The sequence below is a fragment of the Triturus cristatus genome, chromosome 11 (assembly GCF_964204655.1).
Source record: "Triturus cristatus chromosome 11, aTriCri1.1, whole genome shotgun sequence".
Taxonomy (NCBI): domain Eukaryota; kingdom Metazoa; phylum Chordata; class Amphibia; order Caudata; family Salamandridae; genus Triturus; species Triturus cristatus.
In genome coordinates this window covers 378345117-378365792 of record NC_140594.1, presented here as the reverse complement: position 1 = coordinate 378365792, position 20676 = coordinate 378345117, and the positions used below count along the sequence as shown (strand labels likewise).

Genomic DNA, 20676 nt, shown 5'->3' with positions numbered 1-20676 from the left:
GAGAAGCCCCCATCCCGAGCACCATCTGCAAAGAAGATCAGCTCCCCACACTTCACGTGTTCTGCGTGGGGCCCTTCTGCACCTGAGTTGCTCGGCGTGTTGTCCGGTTGCTGGCCCGTTGGCTAGTGACCGCTGCGACGACGAACCTTTGTTTTCATCTTGCTGGTCCGGCTCCTCCAGACTGGCACCCGCTCCTGTGTGAAAGAGAAGCACCCCAGACCTTCCTGGTTTGCACCAGAAGCAAGTCCTCCATCCTGCGTGGGTTCCGCTTGCCAAGGCTTGTTGGGTCCTAACTCGACATCGACGCCGCCGACAGCAAGAGCCTTCGTGGGACAGCTCACCTCCTGGTCCTGGTCGTCCTCGACGTCTCCTGGTACCCGTGGCTGCTGTGACAAGCTTCACCTCTTCACCTGCATCTTCACGACATCGCCTGGTTCCTTCCTGGTTCCTGCCCGGCTCCTGGCTGGTGAGCTAGACTCTGTCCCTTCTGCTTGCAGGTATCCTTCCTTCTTGATTCCATCCTTGGGATCCACCAGACACTCTTCACTGACTGCCTGTCAGCAACTTTCCTTCAGGCATCCATAGGAGTCAACGACGAAACCCGACGCAAGTTCACACCTATGCACCCACAGCCCGTGGGCTAGGTAACTTGAGTACTCCGGTGCTCACAAGGGTATTGACTATCCTAGGGTCTAGTTTCCAAGTCTCGACTTCCTAGCTATTCCAGAAGTGTCCTAAAACTGTTAAATTCTAATAACTTCTATTTCTATTGACTTTTACGCATTACGCGTGAGTGTTTCCACTCTGCACCTGAATCCCATGGGCCTCCCACTTCCTAACCTTTGGTAGTATAGTGTAGCCCCAGCGATTCCCTAGGCCTAGGCCTATCCTGTGTTCGTGACAGTGGTCCTTATACCACTTACTTAGTATATGGTTTGCGTGGCCCCTAGGGCCTAACTGTATTACTTACCTGTGTGACTTAATGTATGCTTAAATAAGACTGTGTTGTACTTACCTCGAATCTCATAAAGAGTGCTGAGGGTTTGACTAGAATAAATACATTCTATTTTTATATATATCTGTTGTGGTGTCCTTTTATTTGGTATTCAAGGGATTACATATGGTATAACAGCTGGCTTCACACGCCATACAGAGTTTAGCCTAAGACTGCTCTTGTCCATGCTACCACTAGGATAGCTGGTCTATAAGGTTGACTTTACAACCAATCACCATAAGGGTTGTTTGGACTGATACAAGGTGTACACTAGAACTAGTGACATCATATATCAGGCCAACTTCTCACAATCTGTTGTAACAGATCTCCAACCTCGCAGAAAGTGGGACACCCGACCCCCCACAGGTCTTACATGTTCCAGGATGGGGGATGTAGGGCTGCTTCCCTGAAGCTTCATTGGGAGCAGAGGCAGTAGAAGATGAAGAGGGGTTGCGGCCAGAACCCCTCCGACCTCTTTGTCTCTCTCTATAGGACCTATAGAGGGGATTCTGCTGCTGCTGTTGCTGCTGCTGCTGAGGCTGCCGGAAGGAGCGAAATGAAGACCTCCCAAAACCTCTGAACTTCTTAAGCCCAAATCCTTTAGCAGGAGCCTGCAGACCTAAAGACTTCGCCGTCACCCTGCTGTCTTTAAACCTCTGCAAGGCGGAATCAGCCTTTTCACCAAAAAGCCTCTGTCCGTCAAATGGCAAATCCACCAATGTGGCCTGAACGTCCGTAGAGAAGCCAGACAAACGAAGCCACGCTTGCCTCCTAGTGGCTATAGATGACCCCATAATCCTTGCCACCGAGTCAGCCGTATCAAGCCCCGACTGAATCACCTGCCTTGCAGCAGCCTGAGTGTACGTGACCACTTCCATAAAGGATGCCTTATCACCTTCCGGCAACTTAGGGGCTAACGATTTCATTGAGTCCATAAGAGCATGAACATAGCGCCCTAGCAAGCAGGTGGCATTAGTGGACTTAAGCGCCATGCTCCCAGACGAAAAGGTCTTTTTAGCCGCCTGATCCGCCTTCTTAGACTCCCTATCCGCAGGAGTCTGAGAAAAAGCCCCTGACGCATGCTTCGAGCATGACGCCTGTACCACCAGACTTTCTGGAGAAGGGTGTGAAGATAGAAAACCTGGATCTCCAGGCACCACCCTATATCTTCTCGCCACCTGTCTGGAGACTGCCGGCGAAGAGAATGACTTACGCCAGACGTCCATAACTGGCTCCAAAATTGCCTCATTAAAGGGCAGCAAAGGCTCACTGGTCGAGGTAGGCGAGTGTAACACCTCCGTCAGGTGGTTAGGCTTATACTCCGCAGAGGGCAACTGCAAGTCCAGCAACTCTGCGGCCTTCTTTATCAAAAGATGGTAAGGAGCCAGCTCCTGCGGTGGAGACGACCTAGAGGAAGAATGCTCCCACTCTGGAGTCGTATCCAGGCCACTAGCCTCCTGAATCCCTTCAAATTTGTCGGAAGATGTATCCACCTCACCTTCTTCCACCTCCACTCTATAACGCTCCTCCTCTAAGACCCTCTGGGCCTCCATCCTTGAACGGATCCGAGGAGCCGGCGTCGGCGGCGCCGTACGCGGAGTCGGTGGAACCGAACGTGGAGCCGGAGGTGTCAGGGTCGGCGGCGCCGGAGTCTGAGTCGGCGGCGCCGGACACGGCGCCGAAGGAGTCGGCAACGGCGTCGAGGAAGGCTCCAAAGAAGGTCGATCCAATCGAAGCCGTGATGGATCCCCAGACGGCGCCGGAAACTGCCACGAAGGCGCAATCGGCAGAAAGGGCATAAACGGGGCCTGAGCATAATGCTGCGGCACTCCCAGAGTATAAGCCATAGGACCCACGGGACCAGTAGGTGCGCCGGATGGGAAGGCAGCCCGTTGGAAAATCCCATATTCGCATTTAAAAAATGCGTCGAATCCGCACCCGGAGTCGGGAACTGCGGATAAGGGAATAACCCCCGATCCAGTTGAGGAGTACCTGGTACCGGAGCCGCAGTGTACTCAACAGGCGCCGCAGGATCATCCGGCACTGGAGAAGGCTCTTTCTCTTGCTCTTGCTCGGCCTCCGATGCCGAAGACTCCACTGGAACCGGTGACTGTGCCGGTGACTGCGCCGGAGACTGCGCCGGAGATGGCGCCGGAGTCCGCTTCGGCGAAGGAGATCCCTCTGGAGACTTAGATGGAGAAGGAGACACATCCTTACTTCGACGTCGAGGCGAAGTCGATCTCGACGCCTTGCTCTTCGAAGACCGGCGCCGAGAGGAATGCTTCCCCTTCTTATGATGCTTCTTCGGCTTCGAAGAATGCAAAGTCGACGACTCCGGTCTCGATCTTTCCTTCTTTCTACCTCTCTTCTCCTTCTTAGCCTTGGCCATGAAGAGCTTCGCCTCCCTTTCTTTTAAGGCCTTGGGATTCATCCTCCTGCAGCTGGAACAATCTTCCACGTTGTGGTCGGATGAAAGGCCCCACAAGCAATCTTCATGGGGGTCTGTCATTGACATGTGGCCCCCACATTCCCTACAGGGTTAAAACCCGACTTCCTAGTCGAAGACATGACAATTTACTCCAACAGTAACCACTAAACGACTACAAAGTAGCAGGAGAGTGCTGGAAAAACCGTTGCGCGTCGACGACGCGGAAAAAAGGGAACTGACGTCATCACGCCGACGTGGCTCTCTTATGGCTCCGGTGACGTCATACGGAGTCGCGAGCGGAGCCGATGCATTATGACGTCGTCCACGTCGGCGTAGAGAGCTGGGGAAAAAAGTTCAGTGGAATGCTGGCGCGGGGGATATTCACAAGGTGAGGAATACACTGGCAGATGTATCCATTAGAACTCCCATTCAGGAGACAAGTCCAGGCCACTAGCCTCTTTTAGCTCTTCAAAAACATCATCTGACTCCATAAGCTCCCCTTCTTCCACCTCCTCCATTAGGTACCTTTGTTCATCCAGCACTCTTTGAGCCTCCCTCCTAGACCGGATTCTTACAACCGGCGTCGGCGGCTCCGTGATCGAATCCGACAGCGCCGGTGCCGGCGTCGAACGTGGATCCACAGGAGCAGCCGGCGTCGAGCGAGGTCGAGTCGGCGCTGGCAAAGAAGAGAGCGGCGTCGACGTCCTCTGCGCCGGTAGATGCCAAGACGGCTTCACCGGAAAAAATGGCATGAAGGGGGCCTGAGGATAGGCTTGAGGCACCCCCAAACTGAAGGCCATAGGACCCATAGGACCCGAAGGTGCACCAGCGGAGTACATGGCTCTTGAAAATACCCCGTACATTGCATTTAGATAATGCGTGGGGTCCTGACCTGGTCCAGGGAACGCAGGATACTGATCAGGCATCACCGGACTCGGGCCAACAGGCGCCAACGGTGGAATCTGCGGGGCCGAAGGCTCACCCGGAACTGGATGCTCCTCGACCGGAGCGGGGACGAAGCCGGAGCCGGAGATGGAACCGGCGTCGGAGTTGTAACCGGCGTCGGAGATGGAGCCGTAGCCAGAGAATGTTCCGGTGAAACCACTGGAGAAGAAAGGCCAACAGGTGAATCCGGAACGGGCGAGGGAGATACAGAGTCCTTACGGCGTCGAGAGGGTGACTTCGACCTCGGAGCCGTACTCTTGTCCGAGTGACGCCGAGAGGAATGCCTCCTCTTCTTCTTGTGCTTCTTGGATTTTGAAGCATGCCCCGAAGTCGACTTCGACGCCAACCTCGATCTCGACCTCGATGTTGACCTCGTCCTAGATTTTCTCCGGCCTCTCTTCTCTTTCTTCATCCTCGCCATGAACAGCTTCGCTTCTCTCTCCTTGAGAGCCTTAGAACTCATCTTGCGGCAGCAAGAACATCCATCTACATCATGGTCCGATGATAGGCACCATACGTAGTCGTCATGTGGATCCGTAATGGACATGTGCTGCCCACATTCACGACAGGGCTTGAATCCTGACTTCTTTGTCGACATTTTCACAGAAGAAGACAAAGAAAAGCAGTAGAAAAACAAAGTAACAGTGAAGCTACAGATAGAGATTCTCGAAATCCGTTGGCGTCGACGGCGCGGAAAAAAGGGAACTGACGTCATCACGCCGACGAGGTCTTCTTATGGAGCCGGTGACGTCAGCAGAGTCGCGAGCGGAGCCGTGTCTCTGTGACGTCGTATTCGACCTCATCGGCGTGGACTGCTACAAAAGTTTCCGAATTTTGCTGGCGCAGGTGATTGTCACAAGGTGAGGAATCCACTGGCAGATGTATCCATCAGAAAAACAAACAGCACAACGTCCAATCTGTTTTACTTCTTCAATCTGATCAAATTTAATCTTCAAAAATGCAATTCTATCTCTATTTTGATAATTAACAAATTCAACAACTTCTTTTTAAATTGTAAGTATTTGTGGGAGATTTTCTAGTGATAGTATGTCTCACTGCTGACATGAAACTGTTGAATCTTCCTTTAGATAATACTGGACGTGGAAATCCAAAACAACATTTGGTATAAAACTTTCTTTTGAATTTTATTTCCGTCGGCAGCATTTGCCACATCAATGAGTTTGAAACCATAAAACTTGTTGTCTTAACGTATCTTCTTCTCTTGTTTTTGGTATAGCACATGTGACATAGTCTTCAATAAAAGATAAAACAGTGTCATCCGAATCAGTTCCAAACTTAGGTGCATCTTTGAGCCATAAAAGCATATGTATATGAGGAGCATCTCTAGCTTGGTACTCCTTTCTCCAAAAGAAATCAATAACTTCTCCAAGTGGTGGGTTGTTTTTATTGCAGATGAAAGACATCATAGCTTGAAACCTATGATTAAAATATCTGCACACATTTACTGGATCCAAGGAACACAGCTCTCCAGGTGTTTTGACTTCAATGTTTTTAATATTTGAATTTGCTTCTTGAAGAAATTCAAGTAAATCATCCCATACGTATTCAGCACAGCTTAGCGTGACAAACCATGTAGGGGTTCCTAAGTTCCGTAACATACATTTATGTTCTCCATGACGACGATACCAATACTCATTAGTACCACGTTGACACGCCATCAAATTAATCAATTGTGATTCTAAATGATCGTCTCTCTGTTCTACTTTGTCCATGAATTCCTTTGCAGAAACATGTTTAAGATGAACTCCTGTTTTTAATATTTGGTTCACTGCATATGAAAGTCCAGATAAGTCACTTTCAAACAAAAGATAAAATATATATGGAATACATTGTCGAAATCTTGGATCTTCTGAGTACAATCTTGCTCTGTAAGATATTCTGATGCTGGAATCTGTACTGGTCGTTCATCATATCGTCTACCTTTTCCAGTGGGGAAGAGCTGTGGAAAACAACGAGCTTCCAAACTTCTTTCCCAAACACTCATGGGAGTTCCCTTCGCTTTCTTCATTTGGAATAAATCAATAGTATTTCCAATAACTTCCTTTGAATGTAAAGGATGTACACTATAATGTTCATAAATTTCTTCACTTTTGGAGATATCCACTTTTTCAATTTGGCCACTTGAAATTTCGCTATCATCAACTAAATTGATTTCTTCTTCTTCCACATACACATTTTTGTAGTAATCATTGTTTTTTGTGCGATATAACGTAGCCTTTTGCACTTTGCTAACATCTACTAATTCTTGCCATATTTTCCGACTCTTCGTAGGAACACCATTAACTAGAATAACTACAGGTTCAGTTTCCTCTTTCTCTACACCAATAGTTTCAAGATGTTTTTTTAAATCTAAAGCTAAATACACAACTCTTCCTTTTAAGCCTCTTTGTAAATCTGATGAAGGCAGCTAACCTGTTTTAGGCTCTATACGAACAATAGCTTGAAATGGGTGCACAGATTGAATCAGAATGGACTCATATGTGTTTAAATCTACCAGTTCTGAAGGAATAGCTACCAACTCTAGGTTATTATGTACAGCTCTAGCTGGCATTTTGTTCTCCTCTAATTTGATATAACAATATATACAAATACGTTGAACACTACCCAACTCAAAACAATCTTCCACCAACAAATGAGCACCAAATTCCTTCCACGTATCATTGTTTTCTTTTTTACTTTTTAAATACAGATCAACATTCCTAGTTTGTTTTCTATAGTGAGTACGTCGACAACAAATACACACATAGTTTGGTCTTTTACAACAAATTACATTAAACTTTGTAATTTTGTCTTCAATCTTCTCAGTACTACTATCTTCCACCTCTTCTTCAACACCTACCCTTATCAAACTCTCATTTTCTCTACACTCCTGTTCAGGACCAAAGTAACACAACTCTATTTCATCACAAACTTTTTTTTACATCTGATACTGACCCATGCAAAAGAGCAGTGTTTAAGTCACTTAAAATTATTGCTGGACTTTTTACATAGAAAAATCTTCTTACTAACTTCCGCATTGCAAGGATCCAGTCCTTGAAACATCTTAATCTTTTGTTTAATACTTTTTTTAGTATAATTTTGTAGGAAATTTTGTAAAATATCAATAGATGCCTGTTGTATACTACAAATACTACTACAATCCCATGTATACACTGGAGCTTGTGTACGTCTCCCTTGAACTTCTTTAGCTATCACTTCTTCCATATTTCTAGGAACCATCTTTTCTTTGTCAATTGCACAACTGTTCTTCACTTCATAAACACGACCACTGGTATCAACTGCGTGAACTAATGTATTGTTTTAAAAATAGCTCTCTTCATTAAAAAAAGGTTCTGAACTAGAAGTATGCTTCCCTTATCCCCAAAATATTTTACAAAAGTTAGTTCTGTTGATTAGCCTTTTCCTTTTAGTTTTGTTCTTCATAGAATGCATTGGTTTATCTAATGTTCGCATTCTCTTTAAAACTAAAATGAACAATCTTCTTTTCAATTCAAAAGCCTTTTCAACAATGGGGCAGATTTATGTTCCCTGGCGCATCCCTGCAAATCAGCATGGATGCGCCAGGGAAGATGCGTCACGAAAGCATACCCTTGCGCCACAATAGATGCGCCGCATTTACAATGCAGCGCATCGTGGCGCAAGGATAAACAGATGCGTGACGCATCTGATGGCGGAAGGTTGGCGCATTGCTGGAGTTGCGTCGCAAGCGCGACGCAGCTCCAGCAAGGCTCGGGGGTGCCCTATCGTTACAATGCTGCATCAATCCTTACGCCTGCTTCAAGCAGGCGCAGGGTTTTGACGCAGCATGGCCGGAAAAGTGACTGAGTGAAATCTTGTAGATTTCACTCAGCCACTTTTCGGAGGCGTTCCTGCGCCGGAACGCCCCCCCCTGTGCAGGTACGCCCACATGTGGCGCAAGCTTTACAACGTGACACATCTCCCTAGATGCATCACGTTGTAGATAGGGCGCAACATGGCGCAGGGTATACGCCGCCGCTGCGTCACAAAAGTGACGCAACGGCGGCGTAAAAGTGGCGCAAGTCCGTTATAAATCTGCCCCTATATGTTCAATCTTTTTTTTCTTTTAAAAAAATGCAGATTTTCTTTTATATTTCGTGCCATGTTTGTAGTACTCTACTTTTATTAGAAACAATCCTTAGCACACGTAGATAATCACAATTCGGTAAAATGAGTAATAATTGAAGCAAAATGAGAGACAGATAAAAAAAATCCACAATTCACAATCCCGGAAGACAGCTTATTTCTTTGGCTGCCCAGGAGTGCTATCGGTCTCGTACTCGAGTGAATCCGGCGTGGTGTGGCAGTTACAGGATTAGATTCAGCTTCGCGTTACACGGTAAGACGCCTTATCAACTTGGTATGGAGATTCATGCATTAGCTATAGTATATGTCACGTCTAATTTATTGCATATGAATAATTATATAAGTGGCAATTAGTGGAGATATATTGACTTTCTTTCACGAGACAACAAGGCTTATTCGGCCATTCTTGCATATCCTTATGGGGGTCAGATTAAGAAATTGCCACTGACTCTAACAGGGGCTCTGCTAGAGTTTCTTTTTAATTTTTACTATGCAACATACGGTGGCCGCTCGGTTACATTGCATTACTGATGGAGTCATGGCCTTATCAGAGTTCCACTTGGGACTACATGGGGCTAGCTCAATATTGTCAAACTTTAAGGCAGTTGTGGCCTTTTACTTAATTTCACTTGTGCACTGGTTCTTGATTATGTCTACTGGTACTAGTGGCCTCTTTCATGTTTGTTACATTTGAGAACATATTACTCCTGATCCTTGCACGGATTTCGCTGCACCTACTGAAAAGAAATTTGCATTACCCCACGCCGGAGTTTCGTTGTGGGTTGGAATTAACACCACACGTCAAGTAGGTATATTATTGATCATATACCGGACTTGTAGCTACTTTCCTGTGACGTGTCTTTGGAGATTGGGTACTGTATGATTATTATTCCCTTTTTTTTTCTCTTCACCTATTTATAGCGGCATTGAACTTTTACGTATCCAGGTTGGTAAGACCTATGCCATGACATATCGCTTGTGGGTGGCAGGGAACTCACGTTTGGTGCTATTTGCTGGTCTACACTTTGGTTTTGGGAGATATCAGCATTGGTGAATAGTCACATATTAGATTTAACCAGACAGATAACACATCCCAGGGTGTTCTCAATATGTGATGATATCTGGATGCGGGTTGACGTAACGAGGTTGACCAGCTACGCATCCACAACCATTGCATGTTTGTTGAATTTGTATTGTTCTATTACTTAAGAACATTCTTTGAATTAGGATTGGCATGACTTCAATTTTGTCTTTATTGTCATGGTGATGGTACATGGGTGTCATATCATAGTAGTTGTTCTAAGATCAGTTATGTGCTTGTGGTGACCTTGGTCTATATCTGTTTTAAACCTAGCCTTGAAAAAGTTGCATGTACATAAAACAGAAAGCTACGAAACTCGTGTTGGCTTTGGCTTTGAATTCTCGACCAGTCACATGAATGACTTACAAAAAGAAATTCGTCATATGAATTAAAAGAGTGAAGAACATCAAGAAAACCTGCTGTGACTTGTGGGTTCTTTATCTGTCTCTCATTTTGCTTCAATTATTACTCATTTTACTGAATTGTGATTATCTACGTGTGCTAAGGATTGTTTCTAATATTCTGTGTTGCAGCCTAGGCTGCAGATCAGGAGTAGTGGGTGGTTCTCTCCTGCTTGTAGCACCGTCCTAATACAGTGTTGTTCTATTTGATTACAGTGAATATTTATTTTGCGCCTTCCCTATGCCTGACGCCAACTCCCTCCTTTGTTTGTACATAGATTAAAATAGGGGGCTGCATAGAAACACTATGAATTCCTTTCACGATGAGAGAAATAATAGAGATAAAGAAGCGGAGGAATTGTTTGGGAACATTTCTGGCAATAGCCCTCCCGGTTCCACTAATCTGGGATCCAACACCAATCGGAAAGAGGGTTGAAGAGACAAATTTATTAGGTTAGAAAGATTACGTAGCAATGAGATGTCCAAATGGTGGGACGGAGCCGCTCTGCGCCAATACATAAAGGTACAGAGAATCCCCAGAGGACTGCGTTCACAAATAATACCTACCTATGATGATTTGGATGTTGATTTACTAAAGGCATGGGAACAAGAGTTGACTGGTAATTCTAACAAGCTAATGGGGATACTCATAAAAAATTGCGACCGAAAAGCAGGCAGATTCCAAACAGAAATAGAAACATTGGAATCAGAGATCAAATCACTGAACCTACCAGAAGCAACAGAGAAAAACTATGTGATTTTAAATGAGGTGCTACAACGTCATCTAGCTGAAATTAAATTGAGGAAAACAAGAAAACTCAAGAGGGATGAACAAGACTACCTTAATGGTAGAATCTTTACTTTCACGAGAAAGTATGATTATTTGGCTAATAAAGATAATCTGACCAAACCCAAAGAAGGTGGGTCTATAAGTTCTAGCACTACTTCATTAGACACCCCTGTCACTAGTGGAGCCGAGTCAGACAGAAGGGGGGGGGGAGTCTATTGACTCCACCAATGTTGAAAATCGTTTTTTACGGGAAGTACAGCGCATCAAACGGGGAAACATAGAACAGATCAGACGTCCTACCGTATTTTAAAAGCTACAAAGAAATGCATTTATGGTTTTCTGAATATGGTAACAAATACACCTGAGCTGCATAATAAGTGAAAAGAGCTACTGAAAAAAATTACAACAGTAATATGTGAATGATTACAGCATACCATATGTAGTACATGTATTATTGTAAAACTGCATGGCGAGTACTTTGGTGTCTTTATAACTATATTAGAGGGATGCGTAAATTTGCAAGAGAAGTCATAGAAAGAAACAACAGTAGGGCATAGGAGTCAACAGAGGTGCAAAAATAGGCATATAAGGTACACAAAGAGTAAACAGGTGAGCACAGTAAGGCAAGAGAGGTGCAGAAAGAGGGAAGAGGGGTGCAATAAAAGGCAAGAGAGATAAAGAAATTTGAAACAGAGGTGCAGGAAGAAGACAGATCAGTGCAGAAAGAACCAACAGAGGGGCAGAAAGAGGGAAGATATTTGCAGAAGCAGGCAAATGACATACAGAAAGGAGTAACAGGTGGGCACAGTGAGAGAAGAGAGGTGCAGAAAAATACTGTGTAAATGATTGCATCAGTGCTGAAGTAATGCCTGAGTAATGTATGTGTCTAAATGTAAATGTAAATGTATGTGTCTTGTAAAGCGCACTGCTGCCCTGAGGCGTCCTGGTGCTGTAGACCGCTGGGGAACCCGTCCTGGCTATCCCTGTGAGATGGTCCCTCCAGGGTATCTCCAAGGTGAAACCAGGCATCCCCGGCGAATGTGGGGGGCCGTTGTGGAGATGAGACAAGCTAATGCCCAGAGTCGCCGAGTGTGATCCCTGGTTAGAGTAGGCACCGAAGCGAGAATTATCGAGTCCGCTGGCCCTGGTCCACGACCCTGCCGCGTCGGGGATTGAACCCTGGTCCCGGGCCGTCCTCTGCTTCTGGGTCTGCTTCCTCTAACCAGTGAGCCACACCTCTCCACTTTTGTGAGTGATTAAAGCACTGCATTTTTTTTGTTGAAACATTTTTTTATTGTTTTCATACACAGCAATACAACAACCAACCCTCAATCCCCGCCCAGTCAGGAAATACCCCCCATATACCAGCATTTCCACTCAGCTGTCCCACCCGGCCCCTTCCCCCCCCGCCCCCCACCCTCTGTCAGTGTGCCCCCGCCTGCTACCCCGGTCCCCCGCTCGATGCTTCCCCTCCCCTCAGTCAATGCAATACAGGAGCCCCACCTCTCCCTACAGCCACAATACCTTCCCCCCAACCCTATCCAGAGTGCAGTCGGTCAGGGCCCGCCAGTCGCCTCCACTACTCCCCACTCCCCACTACCACTTCCTCATCAGGCCCGCTCCCTTCCTCCCCCGGCTCGGACATCAGCCCCTGGAGTTCTACCACCAACGCTTCCCACGCCCGGGCTGTCGCTAGCGCTTTTTCGTCATCTCGCCGGAGGGCCAGTTGCACCCGGAGCGTGCCCTCAGCCCCCGCCCAGCGCTCCAGGGCTGATCTCCAGCGCAGGAAACTGGGTCCCCCCCGGGATTTCCAGTGCAGCGTCAATTCCCTCTTGGCCAATATCAGCCCTAAATCATAGAATTTGCTCGTGACCTTCGTGCGACGGGTGTGGGGGAACCAAAGCAGCAAGCAGGTGCCCATCTCCGGACCAATGGAGCGATCCGTAACCTGGTTCAGGCACTCCACCACCGCTTCCCAGTAGTCCCCCAACTGCCTACAGGCCCAAAACATGTGTCGAAAGTCTGCTCCGTCCGCCCCGCACCGCGGACACTGAGAGTGCGCTCCCCCGAAATATTGTAAAACCTTTACCGGCGTCAGGTACGCTCTGTGTAGTGTAAAAAACTGGACAAGCTGGAACCTGGCATTCCTCGTCCCCTTCCATGCCCTCCGCACCAGCGTGGACCACGTGGATTCAGGGATCTCCTTCCCCAGGTCCGCCTCCCACTTTCCCCTCAAGGCGCCCAATGGGGGGAGGCTCTCCGTTGACAGCCTACGATAAAGGCATGTGATGGCCTTGGTCGTCCCCGCCGCCATCACCACATATTGGCAACCCGTGGCAGTCGGGGGCTCCGACAGCCCCACATTCCAATGCCTCTGAAGGCTCGCCACCAAGGCCGCATGGAGCAGGAAGTCTACCCGCGGAAGCCCATAAGAGTCCTGCAAGTCTTGGAAAGGCAGCAGTGTTCCCTCTCGAAATAGATCCCCTACCATCTGGACCCCCATTTCCTCCCAGACCGCCAACCCCGACCAGTCACCTCCATGCGGGAACACCGTGCACATCCCCAGAGGGATCTCAGGGGCATAGGGGTGAACTATGGCGGCCTTTCTCTGGCATCTATTCCAACATAACCGGAGGGTACGCTCCTCCATGGTGAGCTGGGCGAGGTCCAGCCTCTGGTGAAGGACTATAAAGGCCAGCACGTGGCGCGGGATTAGCCTGCCCTGGGGACCGTCCGGGCCCCTGTACTCCCTGGCCACCGCCTGTGTGAGCCACTGGAGCTGGGCCGCCAGATAATACCATTCGAAATCCGGAGCCGCCAAGCCTCCCTCCGCCCGCGGTCGCCGCAAGGTGGTCAGCGCCACTCGACGCCTCCCCGAACCCCAAATGAAGCTCGTGGTGAGTACCCGCAGTGCCGCAAAAAATGACGCTGGGATCCATATTGGAAGGGTGCGAAAATAGTAAAGGAGCCGCGGCAGCGCCACCATTTTCAGCAGCGCCACCCTCCCAGCACACGAGAGCGGGAGCGTTTTCCAAAATCCCATACTACCCCTTAGGCCACGAAGCGCCCTACCCACATTACCGTCCAGCAAATCAGCCTGGGTATGATAGATGTTAACCCCCAGATAACGGAGACAGCTGCCTTCCCAGCGGATTTGGCCTAACGCCTGCGGGGGCTGTCCCCCTCGCGACAGCGGGAACAAACAGGTTTTACGCCAATTGACCTTAAGCCCGGACAGCCGACCAAACACCTCCAATAAGGCCACCGCTCCCTTCAGTGCACCCGCCGCGTCCTCCAAGAACATCAGTAGATCGTCCGCATAGAGGGAGATATAATGCGTATCCTCCCGCAAATCCACCCCTACATACGCACCCCCTCGTCGGGCATGAGCCGCCAATGGTTCAATGGCCAGCGCGAACAGCAGGGGGGAGAGGGAACACCCCTGTCTCGTCCCCCTCCGGACATGGTATGAGGCCGATATGGTGACCCCTGTCTTCACCCGGGCTGTAGCCTCGCTATAAAGTAACGAGGTCCAGCGCACAAAGTCCTCCCCCAAGCCGAACTCCCGCAACACTCGGTACAAATAAGGCCACTCCACACTGTCGAAGGCCTTTTCTATGTCGACCGACAGCGTACAGGCCTTCGGGAGGACCTCCCGGTCCAGTTCCATCACTCGCAGCAACCTTCTCACAGAAGTGGCAGTGCTACGTCGAGGAATGAAGCCCGCCTGATCCGGGTGGACTAAGGCGGCCATATGACCCAGGAGGCGCGACGCCAGTACCTTGCTCAATATCTTATAGTCCACCGTCAACATGGAGAGCGGCCGATAAGACGTGTGCGCGTCGGCCTTCCCTCCGGGTTTTAATAAGGGGATCACAATCGCCTCCCGAGCAGAGGCGGGTAGACGCCCACGTCGCCAAGCTTCGCCGTAGAGGGCCTGCAGCTGTGGGGCCAACAGGTCCGAAAACTCCGCATAAAACTCGACAGGCAGCCCATCCGCCCCCGGGGTTTTCCGGCGCACCATATGTCGAATCGCCGCCCGAATTTCACCCAGCGAAATGGCACCGCCAAGTTCTTTCCCCACCTCCGGGTCTAGGCGAGGCAGGCGGGCCTCCAACAAGAAGTCCGCTAGGCCCTCCGGCTCCCCCGCCATGGTGCTGTCGTATAACCCAGCATAATAACCAGCGAACTGCTGATTTATCCCCTTCTGGGAATACACCGGGGCGCCCCCCGCGTCAGCCAAGGCCAGTATCGGTTCCCCCCGGGCCGCCGGGTTCGCCAACCAAGCCAAAAGGGATCCCACCTTATCACGCTCCGCGTGCGCTCTCATTAGGTAGCCTTTATGGTCAAAGCAGCGGAGCCTCTCCACCTGCACCGTGATTAAAGCACTGCATATGTAGCGCCTGCATCATTGTAAGACTTAATGGTGAGTATTTGGGAGTTTTTATAAGTGCATGACAGTTGTACCTAGCCCAATACAAAGCAGCACACTATTACATAAGTCAAATGTAAGTCACTGGGTAAGTACAGGACAAGATGAAAAGTGACTGGCTAATTTCATGAGTGCAAACATACACATCCAGTGCATGGATAACTGTATAAGTAGCAGTTGAAGGGATTCATCAGACATCGAGTACTGCCTAGTTGAATACCTGAATGCAGCAGAAACGCATGTGTGATTTGAAGACTGCAAGGATAGTGTGTAGGTAATGAGATGGCTACACAGCAACAGCCTGCATCATTGCATAACTGTAAGGGGTACTACGCAAGTAGACCCCTGAGTGATTCCTAGCCTGCAAGGGTAATATCTGGGGCATTACTGAAGTAGATAGCAAGTGAGTGGGTGATTTCATAAGTGCACAGATAGTGCCTAAGTGATCGCCTCAGTGCTGAAGTAATGCCTGAGTGATTACAGTACTGCACATGTAGCATCTGCATCACTGTAAGAATGCATGGAGAGTATTTGGTGATTTCATAAGTGCATGACAGTTGGTCCTAGCCCAATACAAAGCAGCACACTATTACATAAGTCAACTGTAAGTAACTCGGTAAGTACAGGACAAGATGAAAAGTGACTGGCTAATTTCATGAGTGCAAACATACACATCTAGTGCATGGATAACTGTATAAGTAGCAGTTGAAGGGATTCATAAGACATTGAGTACTGCCTAGGTGAATACCTGAATGGAGCAGAAACGCATGTGTGATTTGAAGACTGCAAGGGTAGTGTGTAGGTAATAAGATGACTACACAGCAACAGCCTGCATCATTGCATAACTGAAGGGGGTACTACGCAAGTAGACCCCTGAGAGATTCCTAGGCTGCAAGGGTAATATCTAGGGGATTACTAGTAAGTAATGCCTGAGTGATTACAGCACTGCACATGTAGCCCCTGCATCATTGTAAGACTGCATGGTGAGTATTTGGGTGTTTTTATAAGTGCGTGACAGTTGGGCCTAGCCCAGTACAAAGCAGCACACCATTACATAAGTGAACTGTAAGTCACTGGGTAAGTACAGGACAAGAGGAAAAGTGATTGGCTAATTTCATCAGTGCAAACCTACACATTAAGTGCACAGATAACTGTATAAATAACAGTTTATATGAGCTTCTATGAAACCACACTTTTATACTGCATCTTCACCTTTCTATCTAAAATTATGCGGCATAATTCAGCTATACTTTTGTACAGAATAAAAAAAAGAAGCCTAATTAATAACACCTTATATGATAATCTTTTAAAGCACACATTTGTGCTCCATCTTCACAAATCTATCAAAAAGTATGCAGTATCATTCAACTATACCTTTCTACAGAATAGAATAAAGAAGCCTAATTAATAACACCTCATATATGCATCTTTCAAAGCACACATTTGTGCAGCATCTTCACCATTGCATCTAAAATTATGCGGCATCATTCAACTATACCTTTGTACAAACTACAAAAAAGAAACCTAATTATCAATACCTTATATGTACATCCTTCAAAGCACAGTTTTGTGCTGCATCTACACCATTCTACTAGTACTCACACTCTGGACACTACCACAAAAAAAGCAAGAACAGCTCTTTCTTATATATCATGCACCATATAATGTATAAGACATATGAAAATACATATACAACTATAAACATACATGAGACAGAACTGCATGCACTCCTTAATATTTGTCAGAATCCACCTCCAAACTTAAAGGACCAGCTAACATTATGTGGTATAGTACAAACATACATATCCACATTAAAACAAATTACCATAATCAGTAATCCATATTCAAATATACACATACTACTATACAACATTTATTTCAAACAACAGTTAACTGCATTTGAACAAACTATAAGAAACATCTCTACATTTAATAATATATTTCAAACATGAAAATTCATAAAAAAATGTTTTCCTTTAAAAATAAAGGTAACACATAATACACCTTACAAATGTATAACTTACATTCCAAATTGACTTGGATTTTCTTATGCACACAATCAATGTAACACACTGCTCTCAGCAAGGCAAAACCAGTAATGGCAAGTTTTCCCTCTCTTTTCCACACACATACATGTAAGTAACAAATCACATTGTTTCCCAGATTATTTAAACATTCTAAAACACATTTCTATTGGTTAGACATATCCACCATTACCAACTGACTTCTAAAACTAACCAAACTGCCCCTGTATTTTTTTACGAGTCGCGACTCCGCCGTGCAGCACAGCGATGGGACCGCGAATCTATATGGGAGTTCAAACATATACCACACATAAATTTACCTCTATTTTTTAATAATACACCACTTTTAAAGATAGCACTGACTTGGGAAATGTCACTGTAATAACATATTACTTTTATTTAAATTACAAAATCACACTTTAATGCCACCATTAACTTTTAACCCTACCCCCATTCTGCTTGATCCCAGTTTCCATAGTAACAGATCATGGAACACTCAACTGAACTGACAGGTCACATGTTCACCGTTTTTTCAAGTACACCACACAATGTTGAAAATGCAAACAGCAGGTGTGGTTGACATTTCCAAAATATCAGCTTATCCTTTCAACTGTACCTTCCCAGCATGTTTTACTAACCAATAAGAAGTATGCTGTTATCAAAAAAGTTAAATGCACCCTACTTTGAATGTACAATGTTCTTAAACAGCCAATCATTTCTCTTCTTTTTTTAAAACTGCATCTTGTCCACCATTTTAGATACCTCTCATTCAACCACAACCAAGCGATTACCTCAACTACAGACATCTTTCCATTACTTCCAGACATCACTTCAAGATGCTTACAGTGTGGAGCTTTGGGCACAGCTATGTTTTCTGGTGCAAAAGGTATGCTGAATGCAGAGGCAGTGACAAAGACCTAGCTTTGCAAAATGTGGACATTAAATGGATTGCACAGAGAGGATTAAAGTGGCACCAATTGATGCTTTTAGTTAAAACCTCTTTGCATCTCCATCCCCCTGACCTCATGATTGTGCACTGTGGTGGCAATGACCTAGGCACATTGACTGGGGTAGGTCTGGAAATGCTAATGAAGGACACCTTTGCACAATTGATGTTGCTTTTACCTCAAATTGTATTTGTCTACTCTAACATATGCCAAAGACAAAAAGGGAACAGGTCAAATCAAATTTGTCCACAGATTGAGAAAACTAGAAAAAATGTCAATAAAGTTGGTTCCGCTTATCTTAGACACCATAGAATGGGATCTATATATAATGACAATCTAAGTTTTTATATGGAGGGCATCTACAGGAGTGATGGAGTACACTTTACAGATGACGGAAACAAAGTCTTTCTCAACAACCTAAAGCTCTGCATTCGCACTTACATGTAGTTACAAGAAACCAATAATAAACACAAGGGCTCTTTTTAGAGCCACCCTATACCTCAAAAGTTAATCTTACCTATTAAAAACATACATTTTCTTTTATCTTCAATTTTGCATTGAGTCGCGAAACCAACGTGTTTACACTGGGGGGCCGCGCTGGACACGATGGAGTCACGACTCCAAGCGTGCAAAAAAAAAAAAAAGAATGTCCCCTGTTCTAAATTGTTTAATTCTGCCTCGGAGACCCTGGGGGGTGGCGGTCACCAATTCAGATTAATAACTACATACAGCCTGCAACAGCCAATATTAGAGGAATTATAAGCAAATATTGGTATTTGATACGTAATGACCCAATTTTGGGCAAATTACACCACGTAATCCTGCCATTACAATCAGGAGAGCCCCTAACATGAGTCAAAGCTTAGTGAGCAATACACTTAAACATGTGAAGACTACCAGTGGCACAACATGGCTAAAAAGAAAGCAAGGGTTTTTAAAATGTTCCAAATGCAAAGCCTGTCAATTTGGTAAAAACATGGAAACATACACAACAAATCTAAATCCTAAAGTAAAGAAAATCAAAGGAAGATATACGTGTAAAACTGATCATGCAGTCTACGTCCTGCAGTGTCCATGCAAGCTGAAATATGTGGCTAGCATGACATTAGAGGTGCAAAAACGAGTGCTACAACATATACCTGCTATTAAAAATGGGGATAAAGCCTACCCCGTAGCAAGGCATTTTGGAGAAAAGCACAAACGATGCAAAAGGCCTCCTCTACTATGTAATCGACTCAGTGCCCCTTAGAGAGAGGGGTGGAAATCGTGAGAAAACATTGAGGAAGCTTGTGTCTTAATATACAATAGAATTAAATACGAAAAGCCCGAGCGGTCTAATTTAGGGGAAGATCTACATACAGATTTATGAGACACAGTAAGAGCCTCTTCCCTTCAGCATCCAGAAACAGTAACAAATGTAACTACTCAGAGAGTTTTTAACCACAAATTTTTTAATTCACTTATATGTATTGACACGGGCACTTAGGGACAAATTCTGTACAACATTTACCTGCAACAAGCAACCATCTGCAGGTGATTAATAGGTAGAACCAGTTGGGTACAGTGTATATCGTATAGACAAACAAGTTACTTACCTTCGGTAACGATTTTTCTGGTGGATACAATATCTGGCTGTGGATTCCTCACCTTCTGAATACCCCCTGCGCCAGCATTCTGCAGAAATTCTTTCCTAGCTCTCCCACGTCGACGAGGACGTCATAATAGCACGGCTCCGCTTGCGACTCCAAATGACGGTACCGGAGCCATAAGAGGACCTCATCGGCGTGCTGACGTCAGTTCTACCCATTTTTTCCGTGCCACCGAGGCAAACGGGCGGACCGACACATTTCCACATGTTTACATAGTGTACTAAATATATATATATATAAAAATACATAACCAATAAAGGCACGGAGAAACAGCAACAGATCAAGCATTTCTCACTATTAAAACATAATCATGATTAAGACATATTAAAAAAATATTCATGACAAACAGTAAAAGCATTTTTTGGTAGAAACAAGTGGACAACGGGGAGGCGGGTGGGACCGTGAGGAATCCACAGGCAGATATTGTATCCACCAAAAAAAGCGTTACCGAAGGTAAGTAACTTGTTCTTCTGATGGATACTTCTGCCTGTGGATTCCTCACCTTCTGAATAGAATCCCAAAGCCGTACCTCTCCCGGAGGAGGGTGTCCACCTGACTAGACCAAAAAATCTTGCAAATCAGAACGAGCAAAATGACCATCCCTCCTAACCTACGAATCCAAGCAGTAATGCTTTGCAAAAGTGTGGAGGGAGGCCCAAGTTGCTGCTTTACAAATATCAATAACAGGAACACCTCTAGCCAAAGTAGAAGAAGTAGACTTAGCTCTGGTGGATTGAGCTCTGATACCTTCAGGAGGGTCCTTCTTAGCCAAGGCATAGCAGATCTTAATACACAAGATGATCCACCTTGAAAGTGTCCGCTTGTGCACAGCTCTGCCTTTCATTCGTCCAATGTAGCCC

At 46.2% G+C, this 20676-nt stretch overlaps 1 long non-coding RNA gene across 1 annotated transcript in view; it reads left to right on the top strand.

Moving 5' to 3' along the window:
* Positions 1-20676, top strand: part of LOC146784223 (uncharacterized) — a 309527-nt gene that overhangs the window by 147773 nt on the left and 141078 nt on the right. The window contains exon 3 of the long non-coding RNA XR_014970656.1: positions 17979-18106. This is a non-coding gene — a long non-coding RNA (uncharacterized LOC146784223). The remainder of the gene's footprint in view (positions 1-17978; positions 18107-20676) is intronic.